Genomic DNA, 17,334 nt, shown 5'->3' with positions numbered 1-17,334 from the left:
CCTAAACAGTGGAAAACCCCCCAATTCCAACTCCAACCCTAACCCAAAACACACCCCTAACCGTAATCCCAACCCTAACCACAAACCTAACCCTAACCCTAATCCCAATCCTAATCCCAACCGTAATCCTAACTCTAGCCCAAAACCTAACCCTTACCCATGGTCCGACATACCGCCTGTTCAAACTGTGCAGTTGCACCAGGGCCCGGAGGCTCCAGGGGGCCCCTGCAGGCAGGGCCGGAAGCTGCCTAGGGCCCCCGCTTCCCAAGGGGCCCCCAGCTAGTGACACATTGCGCAGCTGCTATGGGGCCCCTGTAAGGCAGGGGGCCCACCAGTCGCCAGCGCTGACCCCTGCCGCCGCATTGAACTATACCGACGTCTGCCGGTACAGTTCAAAGCAACGATGGAGGAGAGAGCGTCAGATGACTCTCCCATCATTCCCCGCTCTGCCGCTGACACTGCGGGTTCGTGATGATGCGATGATGTGTCATAGCGCACTCACTGTGTGCTAAGCAGTGCAACGGCAGCCGCCGAGGCAGGAGCTAGGAGCAGCGCGGGCACGAGGAGAGGTGAGGAGTGTGTTTTTTTTCTATAGCTGTGAGTACTGGACTGTGGGGCCATTCTCGGGGGGAAGATGCGGGCGTTGCTGTATACTAGTACATGGGCTGTGTTATATACTAAGTGGCTGTGCTGTATACTACGTGGGCCATGTTATATAATATGTGGGCTGTTATATACTAAGTGGCTGTGCTATATACTATGTGGGCTATGTTATATACTAAGTGGCTGTGTTAGATACTAAGTGGCTGTGTTATATACTATGTGGGCTGTGTTATATACTAAATGGCTGTGCTATATACTACGTGGGCTTTGTGATATAGTACGTGGGCTGTGCTATATTCTACGTGGGCTGTGTTATACATTAAGTGGCTGTGCTATATGCTACATGGGCTGTGTTATATACTACGTGGGCTGTGTTATATACTAAGTGGATGTGCTATATACTACGTGGCTGTGCTATATACTACATGGGTTGTGTTATATACTACATGGGCATTCCAGAATGCTGTAGATAAGCCCCTGATGCCGGTGGGCTTAGATCAACTTCCATTTTGGGGGTGACAGGTTTCCTTTAAATGGCCATCATGAAACAGTGGGTCTCCTAAGTTGTTGTAGCCTATGCTGTGAGTGGATGGGCTGCCAAAAATTACGACGCACGACAATACCCCTTTCATAAGATGTCCAGGAGGGCCTCCTGAAAAAATGTTGCATTGAATGCAAGGCCTGCCCTGCTACCAATTCATATGTCCCCCTTACCCTTGGAACCCACATACTGTATGGGCCCATGAAAATCCATTTCACAATATGCATTTTGTGCTCCATACTCCTTTGTTTTATACATTGGCAGGAAGGCGAGCCCTGCTGCATAGTCATATGCACCCTATTAGGCTTTGGAACCCACATACTGTATGGGCCCATGAAAATCCACTTCACAATATGTATTTTGTGCTCCATACTCCTTTGTTTTATACATTGGCAGGAAAGCGAGCCCTTCTGCATAGTCATATGCACCCTATTATGCCTTGGAACCCACATACTGTATGGGCCCAGGAAAATCCACTTCACAATATGCATTTTGTGCTCCATACTCCTTTGTTTTATACATTGGCAGGAAGGTGAGCCCTGCTGCATATTCATATGCACCCCATTAGGCTTTGAAACCCACATACTGTATGGGCCCATGAAAATCCACTTCACAATATGCATTTTGTGCTCCATACTCCTTTGTTTTATACATTGGCAGAAAGGTGAGCCCTGCTGCATAATCAGTCATATGCACCCCATTAGGTCTTGGAACCCACATACTGGATTTTTTAATGGTATGATGGTTCCCTCTTTGCACAATTATTTACAGGAGAATTTGGCAATTTTATTTGACATGTTTTTAATATTAAGGTTCAGATACGGCTTTAAAAATGGCTAATACTTGCAATTTAAGGCAATTTTATTGCAAACTACTAAATTCAAGGAATAGTATGATTGAATAGTGTGAGTGCGTACACTTTTTATATGTGTTAACATACAGTGCATATAAGGATTAAATAAATATAGTGATTACGTATATATGAAGATTAACTACATACAGTATAGTTAGATAATCACCAAGAGGCTTTTAAACATCATTCGTCTGGAATATCAGAGAAGCAACACCAAGACAGAGAACCCCTAGGAGATTGGGCATCCCCAATCATGCAGGTATCAGCACACTGTACATGTACAGGTACCCCAGTTTTGGCATCTGTCTTAGTCATGTTTATCTGGTATTATATAGTGAATAACACTATGTATTAACTCTGGTTTCACCCACACCTTCAAGTGGCCACTTTTCAAGGTTGAATGAAACAGAGATATCATGGAGTCATCAGATGAGGGGCCATAAACCCCTAGAAAATAAAAGCCTTCCCATCAGGAGATTATCTCCCTTCTAGTCATTCTCGAGGTAATAGACGAGATTCTGCTAGGAATACCTTGGCTCTGTTTCCACTCCCCACATATTGAGTGAACCACAGGGAGGAGATTGGGTTGGAGTGAATCTTGTAAGGGCAGATGTGTGAGGGAGTCCATTCAGGTTTCCACTACAGAGATACCCACAGATCTTACTTCCCTTCCCAAGTGTTATTGGTCCTATGCAGACGTGTTCTCTAGGAAGGCTGCGGAGACCCTTCCACCTCAGGGGTCCATATGACTGTCCTATTGACCTCCTGCCTGGAGCTGAACCTTCTCGGGGATGGGTCTATCCCCTCTCTCTCCCAGCGACGGAGGCTATGTCCCAATACATCCAGGAGAATTTGGCAATAGGGTTCATTAGGAAGTCAGTGTCACCTGCAGGGACGGGGTTCTTATTTGAACAGAAGAAGAACTGAGAACTACGTCCATGCATAGATTACAGGGGTCTTAATGCCATCACTGTCAAGAATAAGTACCCATTGCCTCTGATATCTGAGCTCTTCGATAGGCTACGGGGAGCAAGGGTATTTACCAAATTAGATCTGCAGGGTGCTTATAACCTGATTCCCATCCGTGTTGGGGACGAATGGAAGACGGCTTTTAATACCAGGGATGGCCATTATGAATATCTAGTGATGCCCTTTGGGCTCTGTAATGCCCCAGCCATTTTCCAAGACTTTGTGAATGACATCTTCTGGGATAAGCTTTCCACCTCAGTCGTAGTATATCTGGATGATATACTCATCTACTCTCCAGATATTGACTCCCACCAGTGTTGTGAATTCTGCTCTTGGGCTCCCTCCAGTGGTTATGAATGGTAGTGCTGCTGTCTTTGGATCGCAGCATTTATCAGGTGTGTCCACTTATTGCAATTTGGACTGGGCTATTTAGTCTTGCTTGATCCTTTAGTCAGTGCCAGTTGTCCATTGTTTTTGGAGGATTCACATCCATACCTGGTCTCTCCTGTTTTGCTGTCTTTTCAACAAAGATAAGTTCTGGCTTTGTTTTTGCTGTCCACATGCTGTGGACCTTATTGTTTAGTGCATTTTCATGTTTTGTCTTGTCCAGCTTTGTCTGTGAAGGATTTTTTGCAGCCAAGTTGTGTCTCTGGAGATGCAGATATACCCTCCATGTCTTTAGTCAGATGTGGAGATTTGTATTTTCTGTGGTGGATATTTTCTAGTGTTTTAATACTGACCGCATAGTACTCTGTCCTATTCTTTCTTTTTAGCTAGAATGGCCTCCTTTGCTAAATCCTGATTTCAGTCTGCGTATGTCATTTCCCTCTCCTCTCACAGTCAATATTTGTGGGGGGCTGTCTATCCTTTGGGGATTTTGTCTGAGGCAAGATAGTTTCCCCGTTTCTATCTTTAGGGGAAGTTAGTTCTTAGGCTGTGTCGAGGTGTCTAGGGAGTGTTAGGTACATCCCACGGCTACTTCTAGTTGCGGTGCTAAGTTCAGGGTCTGCGGTCAGTACAGGTACCACCTTCTCCAGAGTACGTCTCATGCTGCTCCTAGGCCACCAGTTCATAACAGTACAACTGGCCAACAATGAGTTAAATGCATCTCAGAAGAAGGAAAGAAAAGTGCTGAGCTATTTTTTTTCTGTAGTCTGTTTTGTCTTTCCTTCCCTCTTTTCCTCTGGGTGGCTCAGGAGTTTGGCGCTGGCATGGAGGTTCAGGAATTGGTTTCTCGTGTGGACCAACTTGCTGCTAGAGTACAGGGTATTTCCGATTATATCGTTCAGACTATGGTTTTAGAGCCTAGAATTCCAACTCCTGATTTGTTTTTTGGGGACAGGTCCAAATTTTTGAGCTTTAAAAATAACTGTAAACTGTTTTTTGCGCTGAAACCCCGTTCTTCTGGTGATCCCATTCAGCAGGTTAAAATTGTTATTTCCCTGTTGCGTGGTGATCCTCAGGATTGGGCATTTTCCCTGGAATCTGGGAATCCTGCTTTGCTTAATGTAGACACCTTTTTTCAGGTGCTAGGGTTATTGTATGATGAACCTAATTCAGTGGATCATGCAGAGAAGACCTTGTTGGCCCTGTGTCAGGGTCAAGAAGCGGCAGAATCGTATTGCCAGAAATTTAGAAAATGGTCTGTGTTGACTAAATGGAATGAGGATGCCTTAGCGGCAATTTTCAGAAAGGGTCTTTCTGAATCCGTTAAAGATGTTATGGTGGGGTTCCCCACGCCTGCTGGTCTGAGTGATTCTATGTCTCTGGCCATTCAGATTGATCGGCGCTTGCGCGAGCGCAGAGTTGTGCACACTGTGGCGTTGTCCTCCGAGCGGAGCCCTGAGCCTATGCAGTGTGATAGGATTTTGTCTAGAGCTGAACGACAAAGATTCAGGCGTCAGAATAGGTTGTGTTTTTACTGCGGCGATTCTGCTCATGTTATCTCTGATTGCCCTAAGCGTACAAAGAGAATCGCTAGTTCTGTTACCATCAGTACTGTACAACCTAAATTTCTGTTATCTGTGACCTTGATCTGCTCATTATCGTCATTTCCTGTCATGGCATTTGTGGATTCAGGCGCCGCTCTGAACTTAATGGACTTAGAATTTGCCAGATGTTGTGGTTTCCCCTTGCAGCCTTTGCAGAACCCTATTCCTTTAAGGGGGATTGATGCTTCACCGTTGGCTATAAATAAACCTCAGTTTTGGACACAGCTGACCATGCGCATGGCGCCAACCCATCAGGAAGATTGTCGTTTTCTGGTGTTGCATAATTTGCACGATGATATTGTGCTGGGTTTTCCATGGTTACAGGTACGTAATCCGGTGTTAGATTGGAAATCTATGCCTGTGACTAGTTGGGGTTGTCAGGAGGTTCATGGTCACGTTCCTTTGATGTCAATTTCCTCTTCCCCCTCTTCTGAAATTCCTGAGTTTTTGTCAGATTTCCAGGATGTATTCGATGAGCCCAAATCCAGTTCCCTTCCACCGCATAGGGACTGTGATTGTGCTATTGACTTGATTCCAGGTTGTAAGTTCCCTAAGGGCCGACTTTTCAACCTGTCTGTGCCAGAACATGCTGCCATGCGGAGCTATATTAAGGAGTCTTTGGAGAAGGGGCATATTCGGCCATCTTCTTCACCACTGGGAGCAGGTTTTTTTTTTGTTGCCAAGAAGGATGGCTCCTTGAAACCCTGTATTGATTATCGCCTCTTGAATAACATCACGGTCAAATTTCAATACCCTTTGCCTTTGCTTACTGATTTGTTTGCTAGGATTAAGGGAGCTAGTTGGTTTACTAAGATTGACCTTCGAGAGGCATATAATCTTATTCGTATTAAGCAGGGTGACGAATGGAAAACTGCATTTAATATGCCCGAAGGCCATTTTGAATACCTTGTGATGCCATTCGGACTCTCTAATGCCCCATCTGTGTTCCAGTCCTTCATGCATGATATCTTTCGGAGTTATCTTGATAAATTCATGGTTGTATATTTGGATGATACTTTGATTTTTTCCGATGATTGGGAGTCTCATGTGAAACAGGTCAGGATGGTATTTCAGATCCTCCGTAATAATGCTTTATTTGTGAAGGGGTCGAAGTGCCTCTTTGGAGTGCAGAAGGCTTCTTTTTTGGGCTTCATTTTTTCTCCCTCATCTATAGAAATGGATCCGGTTAAGGTTCAGGCCATTCATGATTGGATTCAGCCCACATCTGTGAAGAGCCTTCAGAAATTCTTGGGCTTTGCTAATTTTTATCGTCGTTTCATTGCCAACTTCTCTAGTGTGGTTCAACCTCTGACCGATTTGACGAAGAAAGGCGCTGATGTGACGAATTGGTCCTCCGCGGCTGTTTCTGCCTTTCAGGAGCTTAAACGCCGATTTACTTCTGCTCCTGTGTTGCGTCAGCCGGATGTTTCTCTTCCATTTCAGGTTGAGGTTGACGCGTCTGAGATTGGGGCAGGGGCCGTTTTGTCTCAGAGGAATTCTGATGGTTCCTTGATGAAACCATGTGCCTTCTTTTCTCGGAAGTTTTCGCCTGCGGAACGCAATTATGATGTCGGCAATCGGGAGTTGTTGGCTATGAAGTGGGCATTTGAGGAGTGGCGACATTGGCTTGAGGGGGCCAAGCACCGTATTGTGGTCCTGACCGATCATAAGAATCTGATTTACCTCGAGTCTGCCAAACGACTGAATCCTAGACAGGCTCGATGGTCCCTGTTTTTCTCCTGTTTTGATTTTGTGGTCTCGTATCTTCCGGGTTCTAAGAATGTTAAGGCTGATGCCCTCTCTAGGAGTTTTTTTCCTGATTCCCCTGGGGTTCTTGAGCCGGTCGGCATTCTGAAGGAAGGGGTGATTCTTTCTGCCATCTCTCTTGATATACGACGGGTTCTTCAGGAATTTCAGGCTAATAAACCTGACCGCTGTCCAGTGGGGAAACTGTTTGTTCCTGATAGATGGACTAGTAAAGTGATTTCTGAGGTTCATTGTTCTGTGTTGGCTGGCCATCCTGGGATTTTTGGTACCAGAGATTTGGTTGGTAGGTCCTTTTGGTGGCCTTCTTTGTCGCGGGATGTGCGTTCTTTTGTGCAGTCCTGTGGGATTTGTGCACGGGCTAAGCCTTGCTGTTCCCGCGCTAGTGGGTTGCTTCTGCCTTTGCCGGTCCCTGAGAGACCTTGGACGCATATTTCTATGGATTTTATTTCAGATCTTCCGGTTGCCCAGAGGATGTCAGTTATCTGGGTGGTTTGTGACCGGTTTTCTAAGATGGTTCATTTGGTACCTTTGCCTAAATTGCCTTCCTCTTCTGATTTGGTTCCGTTGTTTTTCCAGCATGAAGTTCGTTTGCATGGCATTCCGGAGAATATTGTGTCCGATAGAGGTTCCCAGTTTGTTTCTAGGTTTTGGCGGGCCTTTTGTGCTAGGCTGGGCATTGATTTGTCTTTTTCTTCCGCATTTCATCCTCAGACAAATGGCCAAACCGAGCGAACTAATCAGACTTTGGAAACTTATTTGAGATGCTTTGTGTCTGCTGATCAGGATGATTGGGTGGTTTTCTTGCCATTGGCCGAGTTTGCAATTAATAATCGGGCTAGTTCTGCTACCTTGGTTTCGCCTTTTTTTTTGTAATTTTGGTTTTCATCCTCGTTTTTCTTCAGGGCAGGTTGAGCCTTCTGATTGTCCTGGTGTGGTTTCTGTGGTTGACAGGCTGCAGCAAATTTGGGCTCATGTGGTGGACAATTTGGTGTTGTCTCAGGAGGAGGCTCAGCGTTTTGCTAACCGTCGTCGGTGTGTTGGTTCCCGGCTTCGAGTTGGGGATTTGGTCTGGTTGTCTTCCCGTCATGTTCCTATGAAGGTTTCTTCCCCTAAGTTCAAGCCTCGTTTTATTGGTCCTTATAGGATTTCTGAGATTATCAATCCAGTGTCTTTTCGTTTGGCCCTTCCAGCCTCTTTTTCCATCCATAATGTTTTCCATAGATCTTTGTTGCGGAAGTATGTGGTGCCTGTTGTTCCCTCTGTTGATCCTCCGGCCCCGTTGTTGATTGATGGGGAGTTGGAGTATGTGGTTGAGTAGATTTTGGATTCTCGTTTTTCGAGGCGGAAGCTTCAGTATCTGGTCAAATGGAAGGGTTATGGCCAGGAGGATAATTCTTGGTTTGTTGCATCCGATGTTCATGCTGACGATTTGGTTCATGCCTTTCATTTGGCTTGTCCTGATCGGCCTGGGGGCTCTGGTGAGGGTTCGGTGACCCCTCCTCAAGGGGGGATACTGTTGTGAATTCTGCTCTTGGGCTCCCTCCGGTGGTTATGAGTGGTAGTGCTGCTGTCTTTGGATCGCAGCATTTATCAGGTGTGTCCACTTATTGCAATTTGGACTGGGCTATTTAGTCTTGCTTGATCCTTTAGTCAGTGCCAGTTGTCCATTGTTTTTGGAGGATTCACATCCATACCTGGTCTCTCCTGTTTTGCTGTCTTTTCAACAAAGATAAGTTCTGGCTTTGTTTTTGCTGTCCACATGCTGTGGACCTTATTGTTTAGTGCATTTTCATGTTTTGTCTTGTCCAGCTTTGTCTGTGAAGGATTTTTTGCAGCCAAGTTGTGTCTCTGGAGATGCAGATATACCCTCCATGTCTTTAGTCAGATGTGGAGATTTGTATTTTCTGTGGTGGATATTTTCTAGTGTTTTAATACTGACCGCATAGTACTCTGTCCTATTCTTTCTTTTTAGCTAGAATGGCCTCCTTTGCTAAATCCTGATTTCAGTCTGCGTATGTCATTTCCCTCTCCTCTCACAGTCAATATTTGTGGGGGGCTGTCTATCCTTTGGGGATTTTGTCTGAGGCAAGATAGTTTTCCCGTTTCTATCTTTAGGGGAAGTTAGTTCTTAGGCTGTGTCGAGGTGTCTAGGGAGTGTTAGGTACATCCCACGGCTACTTCTAGTTGCGGTGCTAAGTTCAGGGTCTGCGGTCAGTACAGGTACCACCTTCTCCAGAGTACGTCTCATGCTGCTCCTAGGCCACCAGTTCATAACACACCAGAGAGAGGTTCGCAAGGTCTTTGACCTCTTTCAGGCAAATTCTCTTTATGCCAAGTTGGAGAAATGTGTGCTTGAGCAGGAGTCCTTGCCTTTCCTTGGTTATATCATCTCCGCCCAGGGATTGGCTATGGATCCTGCCAAACTACAGGCTGTGATGGACTGGCAGTAACCTCATTCTCTCAAAGCGGTGCAGCATTTTAATGGGTTCATTAATTATTACCGTCAGTTCATTCCGCATTTCTCGACTTTGGTAGCTCCCTTGGTAGCCCTCACCAAGAAGGGAGCAAATCCAAAATTGTGGTCGGAGGAAGTCTCCAAGGCCTTCCTCTCTATAAAATCTCATTTTGCTAGTGCTCCCATCCTACATCACCCCGATGTAGATAAGCCGTTCATAATGGAGGTGGATGCCTCATCTGTTGGTGCTGGTGCAGTCCTCTTCCAAAAGGATGCTCAAGGTCGGAAGCATCCCTGATTCTTTTTGTCCAAGACCTTCACATCAGCAGAGAGGGATTATTCCATCGGGGAGAGGGAGTTGCTAGCTATGAAGTTGGCTTTCTCTGAGTGGAGACACCTCCTGGAAGGGGCACGCTTTCACCTCCAAGTCTTTACCGACCACAAAAATTTGGTGTACTTACAAACAGCTCAGCAGCTAAATTCTCGCCAGGCCAGATGGTCCTTATTCTTCTCCCTGTGCTATATACTACGTGGGCTGTGTTTTATGCTAACTGGATGTGCTTTATACTACGTGCCTGTGCTATATACTACATGGGTTGTGTTATATACTATGTGGGCATTCCAGAATGCTGTAGATAAGCCCCTGATGCCGGTGGGCTTAGATCAACTTCCATTTTGGGGGTGACAGGTTTCCTTTAAATGGCCATTATGAAACAGTGGGTCTCCTAAGCTGTTGTAGCCTATGCTGTGAGTGGATGGGCTGCCAAGAATTACGACGCACCACAATACCCCTTTCATAAGATGTCCAGGAGGGCCTCATGAAAAAATGTTGCATTGAATGTAAGGCCTGCCCTGCTACCAGTTCATATGCCCCCCCTTACCCTTGGAATCCACATAGTGTATGGGCCCATGAAAATAAATTTTACAATATGCATTTTGCGCTCCATACTCCTTTGTTTTATACATTGGCAGGAAGGCGAGCCCTGAGGTATAGTCATATGCATCCTATTAGGCCTTGGAACCCACATATTGGATGGGCCCATGAAAATCCACTTCACAATATGCATTTTGTGCTCCATACTCCTTTGTTTTATACATTGGCAGGAAGGTGAGCCCTGCGCGCATAGTCAGTCATATGCACCCCATTAGGCCTTGGAACCCACGTCCTGGATGGGCCCAGGAAAATCCACTTCACAATATGCATTTTGTGCTCCATACTCCTTTGTTTTATACATTGGCAGGAAGGCGAGCCCTGCTGCATAGTCAGTCATATGCACCCCATTAGGCCTTGGAACCCATATACTGGATGGGCCCAGGAAAATCCACTTCACAATAGATCAAACCACCACCGGCATAGTTTCAGTAAACCTTAATGTTTTACAATGACAAACAGCAAACATATAGATGCTTAGAACTGTTTTTGAAGTGAATAAACAAACATTCATCAAGATTGTGTCACTATGAGCTTTGTCTTTCACATCTCTAAATCTTTTACAAGAAATGCAGCTATGTGATTGTCTGAATGCATTTGGTATACAGTATTTCAATCTTGTTTACAAATCGCCATTTGTATATTGTCCATTTGTACATTTTAGGCAGACAAATTTAAGGCTCGCAAGGAGAGAAACTAATATAGTGGACAAGGTTATATTTTTAATGAACTACTGAGGCAAAGTAACAGCATTGCTTTATCAAATTTATATGAAGTGTATTGTGACCAATGTTAACACCAGGCAACACAAAAAGGAGCATTTCAAGTGAGATCTTTAAAGTACACAAATGTTATGAAGTGTTTGCCAACAAGGATGTGGTTTCAGAAATGTGGGGTACCTTTTTGTAAAAATAGACTAGTGCCATCACAGCCCCCTTGACCAAACTTCGCCGGCCTATAACAGTACAAAGCACGTTCACCCTGGTCATCTAGTGGCAGATAAACAAGAGACATTGCAGGAGACAGAGTTAAGAAGTAGGCCCAATGGAATGCCATGCTCAATTCCCCAATGTGGTGTCCTTTTTGGACTGATTAAAATAGTACCATCACAGCCCTCTTTCCCAAAATGCACAGTACAGAGCACGTTCACCCTGATGATCTAGTGGCAGTTAAACAAGAAACATTGCAGGAGACAGAGTTAAGAAGTAGGCCCAATGGAATGCCATGCCCTATTCCCCAATATGGTGTCCTTTTTGGACTTAAAAATATAGTGTCATCACTGCCCACTTGCCCAAAATTCACTGGCCTATAATAGTACAGACCATGTTCACTAGTGGCCGGTACAGGACACATTGCAGTAGACCGAGTTAAGAAGTAGGCCCAAAGTAATGTCTTGCCCAATTCCCCAATATAAAATCCTTTTTTTTCTTTTAAATAAAAGAGTGCCATGACAGTCCCCTTGGCCAAAATGCCCCTACAGAGCACGTTCACCCTGGTGATCTACTGGCAGGAAGAGGACAGATTGCAGGAGACAGACTTAAGAAGTAGGTCCAAAGTTATGTCATGCACAATTCCCCAATGTGTTGTCCTTTTTTTAAAAAATAAAAGTGTGCCATCACAGCCCCCTTGGCCAAAAGGCACCATACTGAGCATGTTCACCCTGGTGATCTAGTGGCAGTCAAAGGACACATTGCAGGAGACAGAGTTAAGAATTAGTCCCAATGTAGTGGTGTGTGTCTCTTAAACTTGTAATGCAGTGCATGAGCTGCCAAACAATTCCCCGATGGAGGTACCTTTTTTAAAAATAGACTAGTGCCATCGCAGGCTCCTTGACCAAAATTAACCGCCCTATAACAGTACTGAGCACGTGCACCCTAGTCATCTAGTGGCAGTTAAAGGACACATTGCAGGAGACAGACTTAAGAAGTAGGCCCAATGTAATATAATGCCCAATTTCCCAATGTGGGGGTCCTGTTTTTACAAAATAAAATAATGCCTTCACAGCCCCCGTGCCCAAAAATCACCGGCCTATAACAGTACAGAGCACGTTCACCCTGGTAATCTAGTGGTTCTGGATGATGAGGATAAGGAGGAGAATAACAACAAACAGACCAAATGTGGAAGCGTGTATGTGGCGCCCCAGGGTCCTGGTAATCACAGTAGCATTGCTTTCCTCACGGGGAAGGTGATGTTGCGTTTGGAGGCAAGGAAGGATAACTGTCACCAGGTAAACACAAGCATGCAACATGTTCACACTCCAGGCCACCAGGGGGAGCTTTTGATCCCATTTACTAGGTGACTCCCCATATATATGGTAGTTTGAAGGGAAAGTTAGTCAGTTTGTGCCAGAAAGCAGACTGGAGCAGTCTGAGGCAGAAGAAGGTGTACGGAGCTGTGTAGCCACAGAGCTGTAGCTCCTGGGAAGAGATTATACGAAAGCCGAATATATTGCAGTGAGCACGTAGGAGAGCGAAGCACTGGAGAGGAACACCAGTGGGAGACCAGTCATGAGCAGGCTGCCTCCTTTTGAGGCACAGACACTGAGGTTGTAAGGGACTCCAAGACTTACATCAGAGACCGGCAGGACAGCTGAACTGCAAGTTACCTGTCCACCTTAATACCCAGGAGGCACAGTGACATCTATAGAGCCCTGGGCGTGTTAGATTCCCTGTAAAAAGGCTCAAGTCACCAGTCATACGGGTTATGTCCCATCCAATATGGGGGACAGAAAGAACATCTGTGAGAACCTTATCTGAAGCCATAGGGTGTAAGGAACTACAACACCTCTGCTCTAGAGAAAGGCTTTAATCTTCACCTGGATAAGGGGACTCCCAACTTGCCTCCAAGCTGGCCGGACCCTGCCTACCCTGTGATCTGGTGCCCTGGACTGTGGCTGCCTGAAGTCTTCAGTAAACGAGGTAAAAAGACTGCAAACCAGTGTCCTCCTTCTTTACTGCACCTTCCACTATCTTCCATCTACACACCGGGAGCCCTGGGGATATTCTTCACTTGTGGGAAGGTATACCATCTAGCTGCCATAACATCACCCCAGAGGACCCCTTAAAGCAGCGTCGGTCCCCAATGACCGAATACCACAGGTGGCGTCACGAACATAAACTTTATTCACCAAATACCCTTTAAAGACTGTCCCCTTTTAAATGGGCGCCCAGGGTCACGGACCGGGTCGCCACTATGACATCCCTCTGTGAACACCGGACCCGTTACCGGGTACCCCACGGCCCTGGCAGGTGACTCATATACGCATGTGTGGTTGTGAAGAGGTGCATGAGAATACACCTACCCAAAAGAGAGAATGTATTTCAAGTTATGTTTCGATGGTTTCACTTGGTGGTGTACAGAAGTTTTTCCCAATCCAGGCCTTGTTCAATTTTTATAAGAGGCAGCCTGTCAGCATTTTCAGTTGACAGGCAGACACGCTTATCTGTCATAATTCCACCAGTGGCACTAAAAAGCCGCTCTGACAGAACGCTAGCAGCAGGGCAGGCCAGAAGCTCCAAGGCGTAGAGAGCCAGTTCATGCCAAGTTTCCACCTTAGATACACAATAATTAAAAGGCACAGAGGAATCACGGAGGACGTTTGTATGATCTGCAAGGTACTCCCTCACCATCTTCCCAAGCATTGCACTTCTTGTGACAGCACCCCTTGCCTCTGTGCCGCCACGATGGGAGGGTCTGAGAAAACTCTCAGAACTTGGCCATTGTTCCCCTGCCTGAGCTGGATTGCACTTCTGTCTCTCTCGCTTGGACTCCTTGGCTGTACAACAAACTCTGATGTCTGCTGCCAGCGTTCTCACATGGGAATTTTCTAAGTAATTCCGCTACAAGGGTCCTCTGGTACTGCAACATTTTAGCACACCTCTCTGCCTCAGGCAGAAGAGATTGAAAGTTCTCCCTGTAGCGTGGGTCTAGAAGTGTCACCAACCAGGAGTGTCACCCAAAATTTTGATAATCCGAGGGTCACATGAAATGCAGCACAACATAAAGTCAGCCATGTGTGCCAGACTGCTAACAGGCAAGACTTCCATGTCCTCACCAACAGGACGACTGACCATGCTGTCTTCCTCCTCCTCATCTTCATTCTCCTCCTCCCTGTCCTCAGACCATCCCCACTGAAAAGAAGCTAATACAAATGTGTTTGTAGTACCGTCTATAGCGCATTAAAGTAGCTCCTGTTTTCCTCCTCCTTCTCCTCATCATTGCCTACCAATCCACGTTGAGACGACATGAGACTGGGCTGAGTGTAATCCCCCTGTATGTTTCCTTGCTCCATGTCCTCGTGCTCTGCCTGCAATGCATCCTCTTTGATTGTGAGCAGAGAGGTTTTCAGAATGCTGAGAAGCGGGATGGTGATGCTAATTATGGCGTCATCGCCGCTTACCATCTTGGTGCAGTCCTCAAAGTTTTGGAGGATGTTACATATGTCTGACATCCATGTCTACTCCTGAGGTCTTATGTGTGGAGTCTGACCTGAAATTTGACAGTCTTGTTGATGTTGGTAGTCAACAACGGCCCTCTTCTGCTTACAAATCCTTTCCAACATATGCAGAGTTCCAGCGCATGGGGACATCATCACACAATAGTGGGTGAGCTGGAAGCTGAAAACGCTGCTGAAGCACGGCAAGGGCGGCTGAAGCTGTAGCTGACTTTCTAAAATGGGCAGACAGACGGCGTACATTCACTAGCAGATCCGACAGCTCCGGGTAGCTTTTCAGAAAACGTTGAACCACTTGGTTAAGCTTATGGGCCAAGCAAGGTACGTGTGTGAGCTCACCTTGCCTCAGAGCCACCACCAGGTTATGGCCATTGTCACACACAACCATGGCTGTAGGTTCAGCGGTGTCATCCAAACATCTGACTGCTCTTTCAGCAATGTTAACCCAAGCACTTGTCCACACGTCCGTGGTTAGGTGGACTTTCCCTGTAACAGCATTGTTGAGGGAAAGGGTAATGTTCTGGGACACATGCTGGTGTACGGTACAGCACATCGGGAGAAATAGTGGCGACTGAGGACCGAGTACCTTGGGATGGCTGCCGCGATCAGGTTGCAGAAAGCTTCCATCTCAACAAGCCTAAAAGGCAGCATTTCTAGCGCAAGCCGAAGAGAAATTTTAGAATTGAGGACTGTGGCCTGTGGGGTGTTGGCTGGGTATTTCCGCTTGCGTTCCAAAGACTGGGTTATAGACAACTGAACGCTGTGATGGGACAAGGATGTGGACGGGCTTGCTGGTGGTGCTGCTTGACTGTGGGCCACAACAGGTGCAGGGCTAGAAGCATCTTCACATGCACGGTGTACTGGGGATTGGCTTCTATGCAAAACAGTGGAAGAAGCAGTGGTGTGACCAGCAGGCAGTGGTCCTGGAGCCTGGCGTTCGGCCCACAAAGTTGGGTGCTTTGCTTGCATGTAACTGATAACGCTGGTGGTGGTCAGGCTGGTTGTTTTGCTACCCCTGCTGCAAATGGCCTGTTTGGGGTTATCGGCAGAGTCGTTAAAAAATAACCAGACTTGGGAAGATCTAACAATTGGAATGGCATCTTCCCTCCTCTTGGTGTTACTAGGAACGGATATACGCCTTCTATCTGTGGGCATCACACTGCTTCTTCCTGCCTCTCTTGTGGGGCGATATACCTCCTTCCCCATTTGTGCTGCTAGCCTCGCTATGCATGTCCTCCTACCAGGTTGGGTCAGTCACTATGTCATCCACCACCTCATCTTCCACATCCGCACCCTGCTCCTCCTCCTGACTTTCTGGCAATTGTGTGTCATCATCGTCCACCTCTTGTGACACTTTCCCACCATCGCCTTCATGTGGCCGGGGCTGGTCAAAGCTTTGGGCAGCTTTACATGCCATCTCATCTTTCCCCACTTCAAGATGACCGGCAGAGAGTTCTGATTCTTGAAATGGAAAACTGAACAGCTCTTCAGTGTCCAAGTGTGGGATCAGTTGCCTCAGGGCACTCAGCATGGTGGGAGGAAGGAAGATCAGGGTGAGGAATGTCCTGGCCACACTCACGGCTACTCAGACTTGACTAAGTGACTGGAAGCATTATCCGCTATCCAACCAACAACCGTTTCACACTGCTCTGGCTTCAATAGTGGTGTGCTGCAGTCCCCTAGAAACTGGGACAGGAAGGTCAAGTGAGAAGATGTGGGTCTTTGTTGTTGCCCACTTTCACCTTGGCCACGGCCTCGTCGTCTGGATGCACCATCATCATCACGTCCACTTCCCCATCCCTTGCCTCTTGCCTTAACCATTTTAAATGGACTACTGCACTATTTCAAATGCTCAACACAAATGGCTTTATTAGTAGCGAAATAATATCTGATCAGTATGCCTGCAAATGTACGATTTTTCAAACCAAAACATCAGGCAGGCCTCAGCCTGACCTAACAGACTTTATTCAATTGTTAGGTTTTTTTGTGAAGTTAATTTATGCAAAATAGTGCTGTATAGATACTGAGTGTCAGACAGCCAAAAAATAAGTACACTGGCCAACAATACCCAAACTTGGAGCAGATATATATGAGGGCTCTCACAGAAACACCACACTGGCAAATCTGTGGCCTTTGAATTTTTTTTATTCTAAATAGTGCTGTGTAGAATTTGAGTATCACACTGCCAAAAAAAAAGTACACCGGCCTACAATACCCAAACTTGGAGCAGAGATATAACAGGGCTCTCACAGAAATATCACACTGGCAACTCTGTGGCCTTTGAATTTTTGTTAATGCTAAATAGTGCTGTATAGAATTTGAGTATAAGACAGCCAAAAAATAAGTACACCGGCCTACAATGACCAAACTCGGAGCACGCAGATATATGATGGCTCTCACCGAAAAACCACACTGGCAAATCTGTGTCCTTTGAATTTTTTTATGCTAAATAGTGCTGTATAGAATTTGAGTATCAGACAGCCTAAAAATAAGTACACCGGCCTACAATGCCCAAACTTGGAGCAGAGATATAACAGGGCTCTCACAGAAATACCACACTGGCAAATCTGTGGTCTTTGAATATTTGTTAATGCTAATTAGTGCTGTATAGCATTTGAGTATAAGACAGCCAAAAAATAAGTTCACCGGCCTACAATGACCAAACTCGGAACACGCAGATATATGATGGCTGTCTCGGAAATACCGCACTTGCAAATATGTGGCTTTTTTTTGGTTTGATATGCAAAATAGTGTGGTATAGAATTTGAATA

Source organism: Ranitomeya imitator, chromosome 9, assembly GCF_032444005.1.
Source record: "Ranitomeya imitator isolate aRanImi1 chromosome 9, aRanImi1.pri, whole genome shotgun sequence".
Taxonomy (NCBI): domain Eukaryota; kingdom Metazoa; phylum Chordata; class Amphibia; order Anura; family Dendrobatidae; genus Ranitomeya; species Ranitomeya imitator.
This window is presented reverse-complemented; position numbering follows the sequence as displayed.